This window comes from Oncorhynchus keta, unplaced genomic scaffold (genome assembly GCF_023373465.1).
Source record: "Oncorhynchus keta strain PuntledgeMale-10-30-2019 unplaced genomic scaffold, Oket_V2 Un_scaffold_2466_pilon_pilon, whole genome shotgun sequence".
Classification (NCBI taxonomy): Eukaryota; Metazoa; Chordata; class Actinopteri; order Salmoniformes; family Salmonidae; genus Oncorhynchus; species Oncorhynchus keta.
In genome coordinates this window covers 570,938-587,500 of record NW_026290882.1, presented here as the reverse complement: position 1 = coordinate 587,500, position 16,563 = coordinate 570,938, and positions in this window count along the sequence as shown.

Below are 16,563 nucleotides of genomic sequence, written 5' to 3'. Positions count from 1 at the left end.
TCAGTATGTTACTGCTGTTAGAGACTAGACATCCTGTCAGTATGTTACTGCTGTTAGAGACATCCTGTCAGTATGTTACTGCTGTTAGAGACGTCCTGTCAGTATGTTACTGCTGTTAGAGACATCCTGTCAGTATGTTACTGCTGTTGGAGACTAGACATCCTGTCAGTATGTTACTGCTGTTAGAGACTAGACATCCTGTCAGTATGTTACTGCTGTTAGAGACTAGACATCCTGTCAGTATGTTACTGCTGTTAGAGACATCTTGTCAGTATGTTACTGCTGTTAGAGACTAGAAGAACAGCATCTGTCAGAGGTATGTTACTGCTGTTAGAGACTAGACATCCTGTCAGTATGTTACTGCTGTTAGAGGCAGACATCCTGTCAGTATGTTACTGCTGTTAGAGACTAGACATCCTGTCAGTATGTTACTGGAGGAGAGACAGAGGCGGACTAGCAGTGTTAGAGAAATCCTGTCAGTATGTTACTGGAACCTGGAGCTGTTAGAGACTAGACATCCTGTCAGTATGTTACTGCTGTTAGAGACGTCCTGTCAGTATGATACTGCTGTTAGAGACATCCTGTCAGTATGTTACTGCTGTTAGAGACATCCTGTCAGTATGTTACTGCTGTTAGAGACGTCCTGTCAGTATGTTACTGCTGTTAGAGACGTCCTGTCAGTATGTTACTGCTGTTAGAGACGTCCTGTCAGTATGATACTGCTGTTAGAGACATCCTGTCAGTATGTTACTGCTGTTAGAGACATCCTGTCAGTATGTTACTGCTGTTAGAGACATCCTGTCAGTATGATACTGCTGTTAGAGACTAGACATCCTGTCAGTATGTTACTGCTGTTAGAGACTAGACATCCTGTCAGTATGTTACTGCTGTTAGAGACATCCTGTCAGTATGTTACTGCTGTTAGAGACATCCTGTCAGTATGTTACTGCTGTTAGAATGACATCCTGTCCAGACATCATGTCAGTATGTTACTGCTGTTAGAGACATCCTGTCAGTATGTTACTGCTGTTAGAGACATCCTGTCAGTATGTTACTGCTGTTAGAGACATCCTGTCAGTATGATACTGCTGTTAGAGACATCCTGTCAGTATGTTACTGCTGTTAGAGACTAGACATCCTGTCAGTATGTTACTGCTGTTAGAGACATCCTGTCAGTATGTTACTGCTGTTAGAGACTAAACATCCTGTCAGTATGTTACTGCTGTTAGAGACATCCTGTCAGTATGTTACTGCTGTTAGAGACATCCTGTCAGTATGTTACTGCTGTTAGAGACATCCTGTCAGTATGTTACTGCTGTTAGAGACATCCTGTCAGTATGTTACTGCTGTTAGAGACAGACATCCTGTCAGTATGTTACTGCTGTTAGAGACATCCTGTCAGTATGTTACTGCTGTTAGAGACTAAACATCCTGTCAGTATGTTACTGCTGTTAGAGACATCCTGTCAGTATGTTACTGCTGTTAGAGACTAGACATCCTGTCAGTATGTTACTGCTGTTAGAGACTAGACATCCTGTCAGTATGTTACTGCTGTTAGAGACTAGACATCCTGTCAGTATGTTACTGCTGTTAGAGACATCCTGTCAGTATGTTACTGCTGTTAGAGACTAGACATCCTGTCAGTATGTTACTGCTGTTAGAGACTAGACATCCTGTCAGTATGTTACTGCTGTTAGAGACATCCTGTCAGTATGTTACTGCTGTTAGAGACATCCTGTCAGTATGTTACTGCTGTTAGAGACTAGACATCCTGTCAGTATGTTACTGCTGTTAGAGACATCCTGTCAGTATGTTACTGCTGTTAGAGACTAGACATCCTGTCAGTATGTTACTGCTGTTAGAGACATCCTGTCAGTATGTTACTGCTGTTAGAGACTAGACATCCTGTCAGTATGTTACTGCTGTTAGAGACATCCTGTCAGTATGTTACTGCTGTTAGAGACTAGACATCCTGTCAGTATGTTACTGCTGTTAGAGACATCCTGTCAGTATGTTACTGCTGTTAGAGACTAGACATCCTGTCAGTATGTTACTGCTGTTAGAGACATCCTGTCAGTATGTTACTGCTGTTAGAGACTAGACATCCTGTCAGTATGTTACTGCTGTTAGAGACTAGACATCCTGTCAGTATGTTACTGCTGTTAGAGACATCCTGTCAGTATGTTACTGCTGTTAGAGACATCCTGTCAGTATGTTACTGCTGTTAGAGACATCCTGTCAGTATGTTACTGCTGTTAGAGACATCCTGTCAGTATGTTACTGCTGTTAGAGACATCCTGTCAGTATGTTACTGCTGTTAGAGACATCCTGTCAGTATGTTACTGCTGTTAGAGACATCCTGTCAGTATGTTACTGCTGTTAGAGACTAGACATCCTGTCAGTATGTTACTGCTGTTAGAGACATCCTGTCAGTATGTTACTGCTGTTAGAGACATCCTGTCAGTATGTTACTGCTGTTAGAGACATCCTGTCAGTATGTTACTGCTGTTAGAGACTAGACATCCTGTCAGTATGTTACTGCTGTTAGAGACTAGACATCCTGTCAGTATGTTACTGCTGTTAGAGACTAGACATCCTGTCAGTATGTTACTGCTGTTAGAGACATCCTGTCAGTATGTTACTGCTGTTAGAGACATCCTGTCAGTATGTTACTGCTGTTAGAGACTAGACATCCTGTCAGTATGTTACTGCTGTTAGAGACATCCTGTCAGTATGTTACTGCTGTTAGAGACATCCTGTCAGTATGTTACTGCTGTTAGAGACTAGACATCCTGTCAGTATGTTACTGCTGTTAGAGACATCCTGTCAGTATGTTACTGCTGTTAGAGACAGACATCCTGTCAGTATGTTACTGCTGTTAGAGACTAGACATCCTGTCAGTATGTTACTGCTGTTAGAGACTAGACATCCTGTCAGTATGTTACTGCTGTTAGAGACATCCTGTCAGTATGTTACTGCTGTTAGAGACTAGACATCCTGTCAGTATGTTACTGCTGTTAGAGACATCCTGTCAGTATGTTACTGCTGTTAGAGACTAGACATCCTGTCAGTATGTTACTGCTGTTAGAGACATCCTGTCAGTATGTTACTGCTGTTAGAGACTAGACATCCTGTCAGTATGTTACTGCTGTTAGAGACTAGACATCCTGTCAGTATGTTACTGCTGTTAGAGACATCCTGTCAGTATGTTACTGCTATTAGAGACATCCTGTCAGTATGTTACTGCTGTTAGAGACTAGACATCCTGTCAGTATGTTACTGCTGTTAGAGACATCCTGTCAGTATGTTACTGCTGTTAGAGACTAGACATCCTGTCAGTATGTTACTGCTGTTAGAGACTAGACATCCTGTCAGTATGTTACTGCTGTTAGAGACTAGACATCCTGTCAGTATGTTACTGCTGTTAGAGACTAGACATCCTGTCAGTATGTTACTGCTGTTAGAGACTAGACATCCTGTCAGTATGTTACTGCTGTTAGAGACTAGACATCCTGTCAGTATGTTACTGCTGTTAGAGACATCCTGTCAGTATGTTACTGCTGTTAGAGACTAGACATCCTGTCAGTATGTTACTGCTGTTAGAGACATCCTGTCAGTATGTTACTGCTGTTAGAGACATCCTGTCAGTATGTTACTGCTGTTAGAGACTAGACATCCTGTCAGTATGTTACTGCTGTTAGAGACATCCTGTCAGTATGTTACTGCTGTTAGAGACATCCTGTCAGTATGTTACTGCTGTTGGAGACTAGACATCCTGTCAGTATGTTACTGCTGTTAGAGACTAGACATCCTGTCAGTATGTTACTGCTGTTAGAGACATCCTGTCAGTATGTTACTGCTGTTAGAGACTAGACATCCTGTCAGTATGTTACTGCTGTTAGAGACATCCTGTCAGTATGTTACTGCTGTTAGAGACATCCTGTCAGTATGTTACTGCTGTTAGAGACTAGACATCCTGTCAGTATGTTACTGCTGTTAGAGACATCCTGTCAGTATGTTACTGCTGTTAGAGACATCCTGTCAGTATGTTACTGCTGTTAGAGACTAGACATCCTGTCAGTATGTTACTGCTGTTAGAGACTAGACATCCTGTCAGTATGTTACTGCTGTTAGAGACTAGACATCCTGTCAGTATGTTACTGCTGTTAGAGACTAGACATCCTGTCAGTATGTTACTGCTGTTAGAGACTAGACATCCTGTCAGTATGTTACTGCTGTTAGAGACTAGACATCCTGTCAGTATGTTACTGCTGTTAGAGACATCCTGTCAGTATGTTACTGCTGTTAGAGACATCCTGTCAGTATGTTACTGCTGTTAGAGACATCCTGTCAGTATGTTACTGCTGTTAGAGACTAGACATCCTGTCAGTATGTTACTGCTGTTAGAGACATCCTGTCAGTATGTTACTGCTGTTAGAGACATCCTGTCAGTATGTTACTGCTGTTAGAGACTAGACATCCTGTCAGTATGTTACTGCTGTTAGAGACATCCTGTCAGTATGTTACTGCTGTTAGAGACATCCTGTCAGTATGTTACTGCTGTTAGAGACATCCTGTCAGTATGTTACTGCTGTTAGAGACATCCTGTCAGTATGTTACTGCTGTTAGAGACATCCTGTCAGTATGTTACTGCTGTTAGAGACTAGACATCCTGTCAGTATGTTACTGCTGTTAGAGACATCCTGTCAGTATGTTACTGCTGTTAGAGACATCCTGTCAGTATGTTACTGCTGTTAGAGAGACATCCTGTCAGTATGTTACTGCTGTTAGAGACATCCTGTCAGTATGTTACTGCTGTTAGAGACTAGACATCCTGTCAGTATGTTACTGCTGTTAGAGACATCCTGTCAGTATGTTACTGCTGTTAGAGACTAGACATCCTGTCAGTATGTTACTGCTGTTAGAGACTAGACATCCTGTCAGTATGTTACTGCTGTTAGAGACATCCTGTCAGTATGTTACTGCTGTTAGAGACATCCTGTCAGTATGTTACTGCTGTTAGAGACATCCTGTCAGTATGTTACTGCTGTTAGAGACATCCTGTCAGTATGTTACTGCTGTTAGAGACATCCTGTCAGTATGATACTGCTGTTAGAGACTAGACATCCTGTCAGTATGTTACTGCTGTTAGAGACTAGACATCCTGTCAGTATGTTACTGCTGTTAGAGACATCCTGTCAGTATGTTACTGCTGTTAGAGACTAGACATCCTGTCAGTATGTTACTGCTGTTAGAGACATCCTGTCAGTATGTTACTGCTGTTAGAGACATCCTGTCAGTATGTTACTGCTGTTAGAGACTAGACATCCTGTCAGTATGTTACTGCTGTTAGAGACTAGACATCCTGTCAGTATGTTACTGCTGTTAGAGACTAGACATCCTGTCAGTATGTTACTGCTGTTAGAGACATCCTGTCAGTATGTTACTGCTGTTAGAGACTAGACATCCTGTCAGTATGATACTGCTGTTAGAGACATCCTGTCAGTATGTTACTGCTGTTAGAGACATCCTGTCAGTATGTTACTGCTGTTAGAGACATAGACATCCTGTCAGTATGTTACTGCTGTTAGAGACATCCTGTCAGTACTGCTGTTAGAGACATGTTACATCCTGTCTGTTACTGCTGTTAGAGACTAGACATCCTGTCAGTATGTTACTGCTGTTAGAGACTAGACATCCTGTCAGTATGTTACTGCTGTTAGAGACATCCTGTCAGTATGTTACTGCTGTTAGAGACTAGACATCCTGTCAGTATGTTACTGCTGTTAGAGACATCCTGACATCCTGTCAGTATGTTACTGCTGTTAGAGACATCCCTGTCAGTATGTTACTGCTGTTAGAGACATCCTGTCAGTATGTTACTGCTGTTAGAGACATCCTGTCAGTATGTTACTGCTGTTAGAGACTAGACATCCTGTCAGTATGTTACTGCTGTTAGAGACTAGACATCCTGTCAGTATGTTACTGCTGTTAGAGACATCCTGTCAGACATCCTGTCAGTATGTTACTGCTGTTAGAGACTAGACATCCTGTCAGTATGTTACTGCTGTTAGAGATGATACTGCTGTTAGAGACATCCTGTCAGTATGTTACTGCTGTTAGAGACATCCTGTCAGTATGTTACTGCTGTCAGAGACATCCTGTCAGTATGTTACTGCTGTTAGAGACGAGACATCCTGTCAGTATGTTACTGCTGTTAGAGACATCCTGTCAGTATGTTACTGCTGTTAGAGACTAGACATCCTGTCAGTATGTTACTGCTGTTAGAGACTAGACATCCTGTCAGTATGTTACTGCTGTTAGAGACATCCTGTCAGTATGTTACTGCTGTTAGAGATATCCTGTCAGTATGTTACTGCTGTTAGAGACTAGACATCCTGTCAGTATGTTACTGCTGTTAGAGACATCCTGTCAGTATGTTACTGCTGTTAGAGACTAGACATCCTGTCAGTATGTTACTGCTGTTAGAGACTAGACATCCTGTCAGTATGTTACTGCTGTTAGAGACTAGACATCCTGTCAGTATGTTACTGCTGTTAGAGACTCCTGTCAGACATCCTGTCAGTATGTTACTGCTGTTAGAGACTAGACATCCTGTCAGTATGTTACTGCTGTTAGAGACTAGACATCCTGTCAGTATGTTACTGCTGTTAGAGACATCCTGTCAGTATGTTACTGCTGTTAGAGACATCCTGTCAGTATGTTACTGCTGTTAGAGACATCCTGTCAGTATGTTACTGCTGTTAGAGACATCCTGTCAGTATGTTACTGCTGTTAGAGACTAGACATCCTGTCAGTATGTTACTGCTGTTAGAGACATCCTGTCAGTATGTTACTGCTGTTAGAGACATCCTGTCAGTATGTTACTGCTGTTAGAGACTAGACATCCTGTCAGTATGTTACTGCTGTTAGAGACTAGACATCCTGTCAGTATGTTACTGCTGTTAGAGACTAGACATCCTGTCAGTATGATACTGCTGTTAGAGACTAGACATCCTGTCAGTATGTTACTGCTGTTAGAGACATCCTGTCAGTATGTTACTGCTGTTAGAGACATCCTGTCAGTATGTTACTGCTGTTAGAGACATCATCCTGTCAGTATGTTACTGCTGTTAGAGACATCCTGTCAGTATGTTACTGCTGTTAGAGACATCCTGTCAGTATGTTACTGCTGTTAGAGACTAGACATCCTGTCAGTATGTTACTGCTTTAGAGACTAGACATCCTGTCAGTTTGTTACTGCTGTTAGAGACTAGACATCCTGTCAGTATGTTACTGCTGTTAGAGACTAGACATCCTGTCAGTATGTTACTGCTGTTAGAGACATCCTGTCAGTATGTTACTGCTGTTAGAGACAGACATCCTGTCAGTATGTTACTGCTGTTAGAGACATCCTGTCAGTATGATACTGCTGTTAGAGACTAGACATCCTGTCAGTATGTTACTGCTGTTAGAGACATCCTGTCAGTATGTTACTGCTGTTAGAGACTAGACATCCTGTCAGTATGTTACTGCTGTTAGAGACATCCTGTCAGTATGTTACTGCTGTTAGAGACATCCTGTCAGTATGTTACTGCTGTTAGAGACTAGACATCCTGTCAGTATGTTACTGCTGTTAGAGACATCCTGTCAGTATGTTACTGCTGTTAGAGACATCCTGTCAGTATGTTACTGCTGTTAGAGACTAGACATCCTGTCAGTATGTTACTGCTGTTAGAGACATCCTGTCAGTATGTTACTGCTGTTAGAGACATCCTGTCAGTATGTTACTGCTGTTAGAGACGAGACATCCTGTCAGTATGTTACTGCTGTTAGAGACATCCTGTCAGTATGTTACTGCTGTTAGAGACATCCTGTCAGTATGTTACTGCTGTTAGAGACATCCTGTCAGTATGTTACTGCTGTTAGAGACATCCTGTCAGTATGTTACTGCTGTTAGAGACTAGACATCCTGTCAGTATGTTACTGCTGTTAGAGACATCCTGTCAGTATGTTACTGCTGTTAGAGACTAGACATCCTGTCAGTATGTTACTGCTGTTAGAGACATCCTGTCAGTATGTTACTGCTGTTAGAGACATCCTGTCAGTATGTTACTGCTGTTAGAGACATCCTGTCAGTATGTTACTGCTGTTAGAGACATCCTGTCAGTATGATACTGCTGTTAGAGACATCCTGTCAGTATGTTACTGCTGTTAGAGACATCCTGTCAGTATGTTACTGCTGTTAGAGACTAGACATCCTGTCAGTATGTTACTGCTGTTAGAGACTAGACATCCTGTCAGTATGTTACTGCTGTTAGAGACATCCTGTCAGTATGTTACTGCTGTTAGAGACTAGACATCCTGTCAGTATGTTACTGCTGTTAGAGACATCCTGTCAGTATGTTACTGCTGTTAGAGACTAGACATCCTGTCAGTATGTTACTGCTGTTAGAGACTAGACATCCTGTCAGTATGTTACTGCTGTTAGAGACTAGACATCCTGTCAGTTGTTAGAGACATCCTGTCAGTATGTTACTGCTGTTAGAGACTAGACATCCTGTCAGTATGTTACTGCTGTTAGAGACATCCTGTCAGTATGTTACTGCTGTTAGAGACTAGACATCCTGTCAGTATGTTACTGCTGTTAGAGACTAGACATCCTGTCAGTATGTTACTGCTATTAGAGACATCCTGTCAGTATGATACTGCTGTTAGAGACTAGACATCCTGTCAGTATGTTACTGCTGTTAGAGATGTCCTGTCAGTATGTTACTGCTGTTAGAGACTAGACATCCTGTCAGTATGTTACTGCTGTTAGAGACTAGACATCCTGTCAGTATGTTACTGCTGTTAGAGACATCCTGTCAGTATGTTACTGCTGTTAGAGACTAGACATCCTGTCAGTATGTTACTGCTGTTAGAGACTAGACATCCTGTCAGTATGTTACTGCTGTTAGAGACATCCTGTCAGTATGTTACTGCTGTTAGAGACATCCTGTCAGTATGTTACTGCTGTTAGAGACATCCTGTCAGTATGTTACTGCTGTTAGAGACTAGACATCCTGTCAGTATGTTACTGCTGTTAGAGACTAGACATCCTGTCAGTATGTTACTGCTGTTAGAGACTAGACATCCTGTCAGTATGTTACTGCTGTTAGAGACATCCTGTCAGTATGTTACTGCTGTTAGAGACTAGACATCCTGTCAGTATGTTACTGCTGTTAGAGACTAGACATCCTGTCAGTATGTTACTGCTGTTAGAGACAGACATCCTGTCAGTATGTTACTGCTGTTAGAGACTAGACATCCTGTCAGTATGTTACTGCTGTTAGAGACATCCTGTCAGTATGTTACTGCTGTTAGAGACTAGACATCCTGTCAGTATGTTACTGCTGTTAGAGACATCCTGTCAGTATGTTACTGCTGTTAGAGACATCCTGTCAGTATGTTACTGCTGTTAGAGACATCCTGTCAGTATGTTACTGCTGTTAGAGACTAGACATCCTGTCAGTATGTTACTGCTGTTAGAGACATCCTGTCAGTATGTTACTGCTGTTAGAGACTATCCTGTCAGTATGTTACTGCTGTTAGAGACTATCATCCTGTCAGTATGTTACTGCTGTTAGAGACATCCTGTCAGTATGTTACTGCTGTTAGAGACATCCTGTCAGTATGTTACTGCTGTTAGAGACTAGACATCCTGTCAGTATGTTACTGCTGTTAGAGACTAGACATCCTGTCAGTATGTTACTGCTGTTAGAGACATCCTGTCAGTATGTTACTGCTGTTAGAGACATCCTGTCAGTATGTTACTGCTGTTAGAGACATCCTGTCAGTATGTTACTGCTGTTAGAGACATCCTGTCAGTATGTTACTGCTGTTAGAGACATCCTGTCAGTATGTTACTGCTGTTAGAGACATCCTGTCAGTATGTTACTGCTGTTAGAGACATCCTGTCAGTATGTTACTGCTGTTAGAGACTAGACATCCTGTCAGTATGTTACTGCTGTTAGAGACATCCTGTCAGTATGTTACTGCTGTTAGAGACTAGACATCCTGTCAGTATGTTACTGCTGTTAGAGACATCCTGTCAGTATGTTACTGCTGTTAGAGACATCCTGTCAGTATGTTACTGCTGTTAGAGACATCCTGTCAGTATGATACTGCTGTTAGAGACATCCTGTCAGTATGTTACTGCTGTTAGAGACTAGACATCCTGTCAGTATGTTACTGCTGTTAGAGACATCCTGTCAGTATGTTACTGCTGTTAGAGACTAAACATCCTGTCAGTATGTTACTGCTGTTAGAGACATCCTGTCAGTATGTTACTGCTGTTAGAGACTCCTGTCAGACATCCTGTCAGTATGTTACTGCTGTTAGAGACTAGACATCCTGTCAGTATGTTACTGCTGTTAGAGACTAGACTCCTGTCAGTAGTTACATCATCCTGTCAGTATGTTACTGCTGTTAGAGACATCCTGTCAGTATGTTACTGCTGTTAGAGAGACATCCTGTCAGTATGTTACTGCTGTTAGAGACTAGACATCCTGTCAGTATGTTACTGCTGTTAGAGACATCCTGTCAGTATGTTACTGCTGTTAGAGACATCCTGTCAGTATGTTACTGCTGTTAGAGACATCCTGTCAGTATGTTACTGCTGTTAGAGACATCCTGTCAGTATGTTACTGCTGTTAGAGACATCCTGTCAGTATGTTACTGCTGTTAGAGACATCCTGTCAGTATGTTACTGCTGTTAGAGACTAGACATCCTGTCAGAGACATCCTGTCAGTGTTAGTATGTTACTGCTGTTAGAGACTAGACATCCTGTCAGTATGTTACTGCTGTTAGAGACATCCTGTCAGTATGTTACTGCTGTTAGAGACATCCTGTCAGTATGTTACTGCTGTTAGAGACATCCTGTCAGTATGTTACTGCTGTTAGAGACATCCTGTCAGTATGTTACTGCTGTTAGAGACATCCTGTCAGTATGTTACTGCTGTTAGAGACATCCTGTCAGTATGTTACTGCTGTTAGAGACATCCTGTCAGTATGTTACTGCTGTTAGAGACTAGACATCCTGTCAGTATGTTACTGCTGTTAGAGACATCCTGTCAATATGTTACTGCTGTTAGAGACTAAACATCCTGTCAGTATGTTACTGCTGTTAGAGACTATCCTGTCAGTATGTTACTGCTGTTAGAGACATCCTGTCAGTATGTTACTGCTGTTAGAGACATCCTGTCAGTATGTTACTGCTGTTAGAGACATCCTGTCAGTATGTTCTGTTAGAGACATCCTGTCAGTATGTTACTGCTGTTAGAGACTAGACATCCTGTCAGTATGTTACTGCTGTTAGAGACTCCTGTTAGAGACATCCTGTCAGTATGTTACTGCTGTTAGAGACTAAACATCCTGTCAGTATGTTACTGCTGTTAGAGACATCCTGTCATTATGTTACTGCTGTTAGAGACTAGACATCCTGTCAGTATGTTACTGCTGTTAGAGACTAGACATCCTGTCAGTATGTTACTGCTGCTGTTAGAGACTAGACATCCTGTCAGTATGTTACTGCTGTTAGAGACATCCTGTCAGTATGTTACTGCTGTTAGAGACTAGACATCCTGTCAGTATGTTACTGCTGTTAGAGTCAGTATGTTACTAGAGAGACATCCTGTCAGTATGTTACTGCTGTTAGAGACATCCTGTCAGTATGTTACTGCTGTTAGAGACATCCTGTCAGTATGTTACTGCTGTTAGAGACTAGACATCCTGTCAGTATGTTACTGCTGTTAGAGACATCCTGTCAGTATGTTACTGCTGTTAGAGACTAGACATCCTGTCAGTATGTTACTGCTGTTAGAGACTAGACATCCTGTCAGTATGTTACTGCTGTTAGAGACTAGACATCCTGTCAGTATGTTACTGCTGTTAGAGACATCCTGTCAGTATGTTACTGCTGTTAGAGACTAGACATCCTGTCAGTATGTTACTGCTGTTAGAGACGTCCTGTCAGTATGTTACTGCTGTTAGAGACTAGACATCCTGTCAGTATGTTACTGCTGTTAGAGACATCCTGTCAGTATGTTACTGCTGTTAGAGACTAGACATCCTGTCAGTATGTTACTGCTGTTAGAGACTAGACATCCTGTCAGTATGTTACTGCTGTTAGAGACATCCTGTCAGTATGTTACTGCTGTTAGAGACATCCTGTCAGTATGTTACTGCTGTTAGAGATGTTACTGCTGTTAGAGACATCCTGTCAGTATGTTACTGCTGTTAGAGACATCCTGTCAGTATGTTACTGCTGTTAGAGACTAGACATCCTGTCAGTATGTTACTGCTGTTAGAGACTAGACATCCTGTCAGTATGTTACTGCTGTTAGAGACTAGACATCCTGTCAGTATGTTACTGCTGTTAGAGACTAGACATCCTGTCAGTATGTTACTGCTGTTAGAGACTAGACATCCTGTCAGTATGTTACTGCTGTTAGAGACATCCTGTCAGTATGTTACTGCTGTTAGAGACAAACATCCTGTCAGTATGTTACTGCTGTTAGAGACATCCTGTCAGTATGTTACTGCTGTTAGAGACTAGACATCCTGTCAGTATGTTACTGCTGTTAGAGACTAGACATCCTGTCAGTATGTTACTGCTGTTAGAGACTAGACATCCTGTCAGTATGTTACTGCTGTTAGAGACATCCTGTCAGTATGTTACTGCTGTTAGAGAGACATCCTGTCAGTATGTTACTGCTGTTAGAGACTAGACATCCTGTCAGTATGTTACTGCTGTTAGAGACATCCTGTCAGTATGTTACTGCTGTTAGAGACATCCTGTCAGTATGTTACTGCTGTTAGAGACTAGACATCCTGTCAGTATGTTACTGCTGTTAGAGACATCCTGTCAGTATGTTACTGCTGTTAGAGACTAGACATCCTGTCAGTATGTTACTGCTGTTAGAGACTAGACATCCTGTCAGTATGTTACTGCTGTTAGAGACTAGACATCCTGTCAGTATGTTACTGCTGTTAGAGACTAGACATCCTGTCAGTATGTTACTGCTGTTAGAGACTAGACATCCTGTCAGTATGATACTGCTGTTAGAGACGTCCTGTCAGTATGTTACTGCTGTTAGAGACTAGACATCCTGTCAGTATGTTACTGCTGTTAGAGACATCCTGTCAGTATGTTACTGCTGTTAGAGACTAGACATCCTGTCAGTATGATACTGCTGTTAGAGACTAGACATCCTGTCAGTATGTTACTGCTGTTAGAGACATCCTGTCAGTATGTTACTGCTGTTAGAGACGTCCTGTCAGTATGTTACTGCTGTTAGAGACATCCTGTCAGTATGTTACTGCTGTTAGAGACATCCTGTCAGTATGTTACTGCTGTTAGAGACTAGACATCCTGTCAGTATGTTACTGCTGTTAGTTACTGAGACTAGACATCCTGTCAGTATGTTACTGCTGTTAGAGACTAGACATCCTGTCAGTATGTTACTGCTGTTAGAGACTAGACATCCTGTCAGTATGTTACTGCTGTTAGAGACTAGACATCCTGTCAGTATGTTACTGCTGTTAGAGACATCCTGTCAGTATGTTACTGCTGTTAGAGACTAGACATCCTGTCAGTATGATACTGCTGTTAGAGACTAGACATCCTGTCAGTATGATACTGCTGTTAGAGACATCCTGTCAGTATGTTACTGCTGTTAGAGACTAGACATCCTGTCAGTATGTTACTGCTGTTAGAGACTAGACATCCTGTCAGTATGATACTGCTGTTAGAGACTAGACATCCTGTCAGTATGTTACTGCTGTTAGAGACATCCTGTCAGTATGTTACTGCTGTTAGAGACTAGACATCCTGTCAGTATGTTACTGCTGTTAGAGACTAGACATCCTGTCAGTATGTTACTGCTGTTAGAGACATCCTGTCAGTATGTTACTGCTGTTAGAGACTAGACATCCTGTCAGTATGTTACTGCTGTTAGAGACTAGACATCCTGTCAGTATGTTACTGCTGTTAGAGACTAGACATCCTGTCAGTATGTTACTGCTGTTAGAGACATCCTGTCAGTATGATACTGCTGTTAGAGACTAGACATCCTGTCAGTATGTTACTGCTGTTAGAGACATCCTGTCAGTATGATACTGCTGTTAGAGACTAGACATCCTGTCAGTATGTTACTGCTGTTAGAGACATCCTGTCAGTATGATACTGCTGTTAGAGACATCCTGTCAGTATGATACTGCTGTTAGAGACATCCTGTCAGTATGTTACTGCTGTTAGAGACATCCTGTCAGTATGTTACTGCTGTTAGAGACTATCCTGTCAGTATGTTACTGCTGTTAGAGACATCCTGTCAGTATGTTACTGCTGTTAGAGACATCCTGTCAGTATGATACTGCTGTTAGAGACATCCTGTCAGTATGTTACTGCTGTTAGAGACTAGACATCCTGTCAGTATGTTACTGCTGTTAGAGACATCCTGTCAGTATGTTACTGCTGTTAGAGACTAGACATCCTGTCAGTATGTTACTGCTGTTAGAGACATCCTGTCAGTATGTTACTGCTGTTAGAGACATCCTGTCAGTATGTTACTGCTGTTAGAGACTCCCTGTCAGTATGTTACTGCTGTTAGAGACATCCTGTCAGTATGTTACTGCTGTTAGAGACTAGACATCCTGTCAGTATGTTACTGCTGTTAGAGACTAGACATCCTGTCAGTATGTTACTGCTGTTAGAGACTAAAACATCCTGTCAGTATGTTACTGCTGTTAGAGACATCCTGTCAGTATGTTACTGCTGTTAGAGACTAGACATCCTGTCAGTATGTTACTGCTGTTAGAGACATCCTGTCAGATGTTACTGCCTGTCAGTATGTTACTGCTGTTAGAGACTAGACATCCTGTCAGTATGTTACTGCTGTTAGAGACATCCTGTCAGTATGTTACTGCTGTTAGAGACATCCTGTCAGTATGTTACTGCTGTTAGAGACTGTCAGTATGTTACTGCTGTTAGAGACTCCTGTCAGACATCCTGTCAGTATGTTACTGCTGTTAGAGACATCCTGTCAGTATGTTACTGCTGTTAGAGACATCCTGTCAGTATGTTACTGCTGTTAGAGACATCCTGTCAGTATGTTACTGCTGTTAGAGACATCCTGTCAGTATGTTACTGCTGTTAGAGACATCCTGTCAGTATGTTACTGTTGCTAGAGACATCCTGTTACTGCTGTTAGAGACATCCTGTCAGTATGTTACTGCTGTTAGAGAGACATCCTGTCAGTATGTTACTGCTGTTAGAGACTAGACATCCTGTCAGTATGTTACTGCTGTTAGAGACATCCTGTCAGTATGTTACTGCTGTTAGAGAGACTAAAACATCCTGTCAGTGTTACTGCTGTTAGACATCCTGTCAGTATGTTACTGCTGTTAGAGACATCCTGTCAGTATGTTACTGCTGTTAGAGACTAGACATCCTGTCAGTATGTTACTGCTGTTAGAGACATCCTGTCAGTATGTTACTCCTGTCAGTATGTTAGAGACATCCTGTCAGTATGTTACTGCTGTTAGAGACATCCTGTCAGTATGTTACTGCTGTTAGAGACTAGACATCCTGTCAGTATGTTACTGCTGTTAGAGACATCCTGTCAGTATGTTACTGCTGTTAGAGACTAGACATCCTGTCAGTATGTTACTGCTGTTAGAGAGACATCCTGTCAGTATGTTACTGCTGTTAGAGACATCCTGTCAGTATGTTACTGCTGTTAGAGACTAGACATCCTGTCAGTATGTTACTGCTGTTAGAGACATCCTGTCAGTATGTTACTGCTGTTAGAGACTAGACATCCTGTCAGTATGTTACTGCTGTTAGAGACATCCTGTCAGTATGTTACTGCTGTTAGAGACTAAACATCCTGTCAGTATGTTACTGCTGTTAGAGACATCCTGTCAGTATGTTACTGCTGTTAGAGACATCCCTGTCAGTATGTTACTGCTGTTAGAGACTAGACATCCTGTCAGTATGTTACTGCTGTTAGAGACTAGACATCCTGTCAGTATGTTACTGCTGTTAGAGACATCCTGTCAGTATGTTACTGCTGTTAGAGACTAGACATCCTGTCAGTATGTTACTGCTGTTAGAGACTGATCCTGTCAGTATGTTACTGCTGTTCCTGTCAGTAGACTTAGACATCCTGTCAGTATGTTACTGCTGTTAGAGACATCCTGTCAGTATGTTACTGCTGTTAGAGACTAGACATCCTGTCAGTATGTTACTGCTGTTAGAGACTAGACATCCTGTCAGTATGTTACTGCTGTTAGAGACTAGACATCCTGTCAGTATGTTACTGCTGTTAGAGACATCCTGTCAGTATGTTACTGCTGTTAGAGACTAGACATCCTGTCAGTATGTTACTGCTGTTAGAGACATCCTGTCAGATGTTATGCATCATCCTGTCAGTATGTTACTGCTGTTAGAGACATCCTGTCAGTATGTTACTGCTGTTAGAGACATCCTGTCAGTATGTTACTGCTGTTAGAGACTAGAC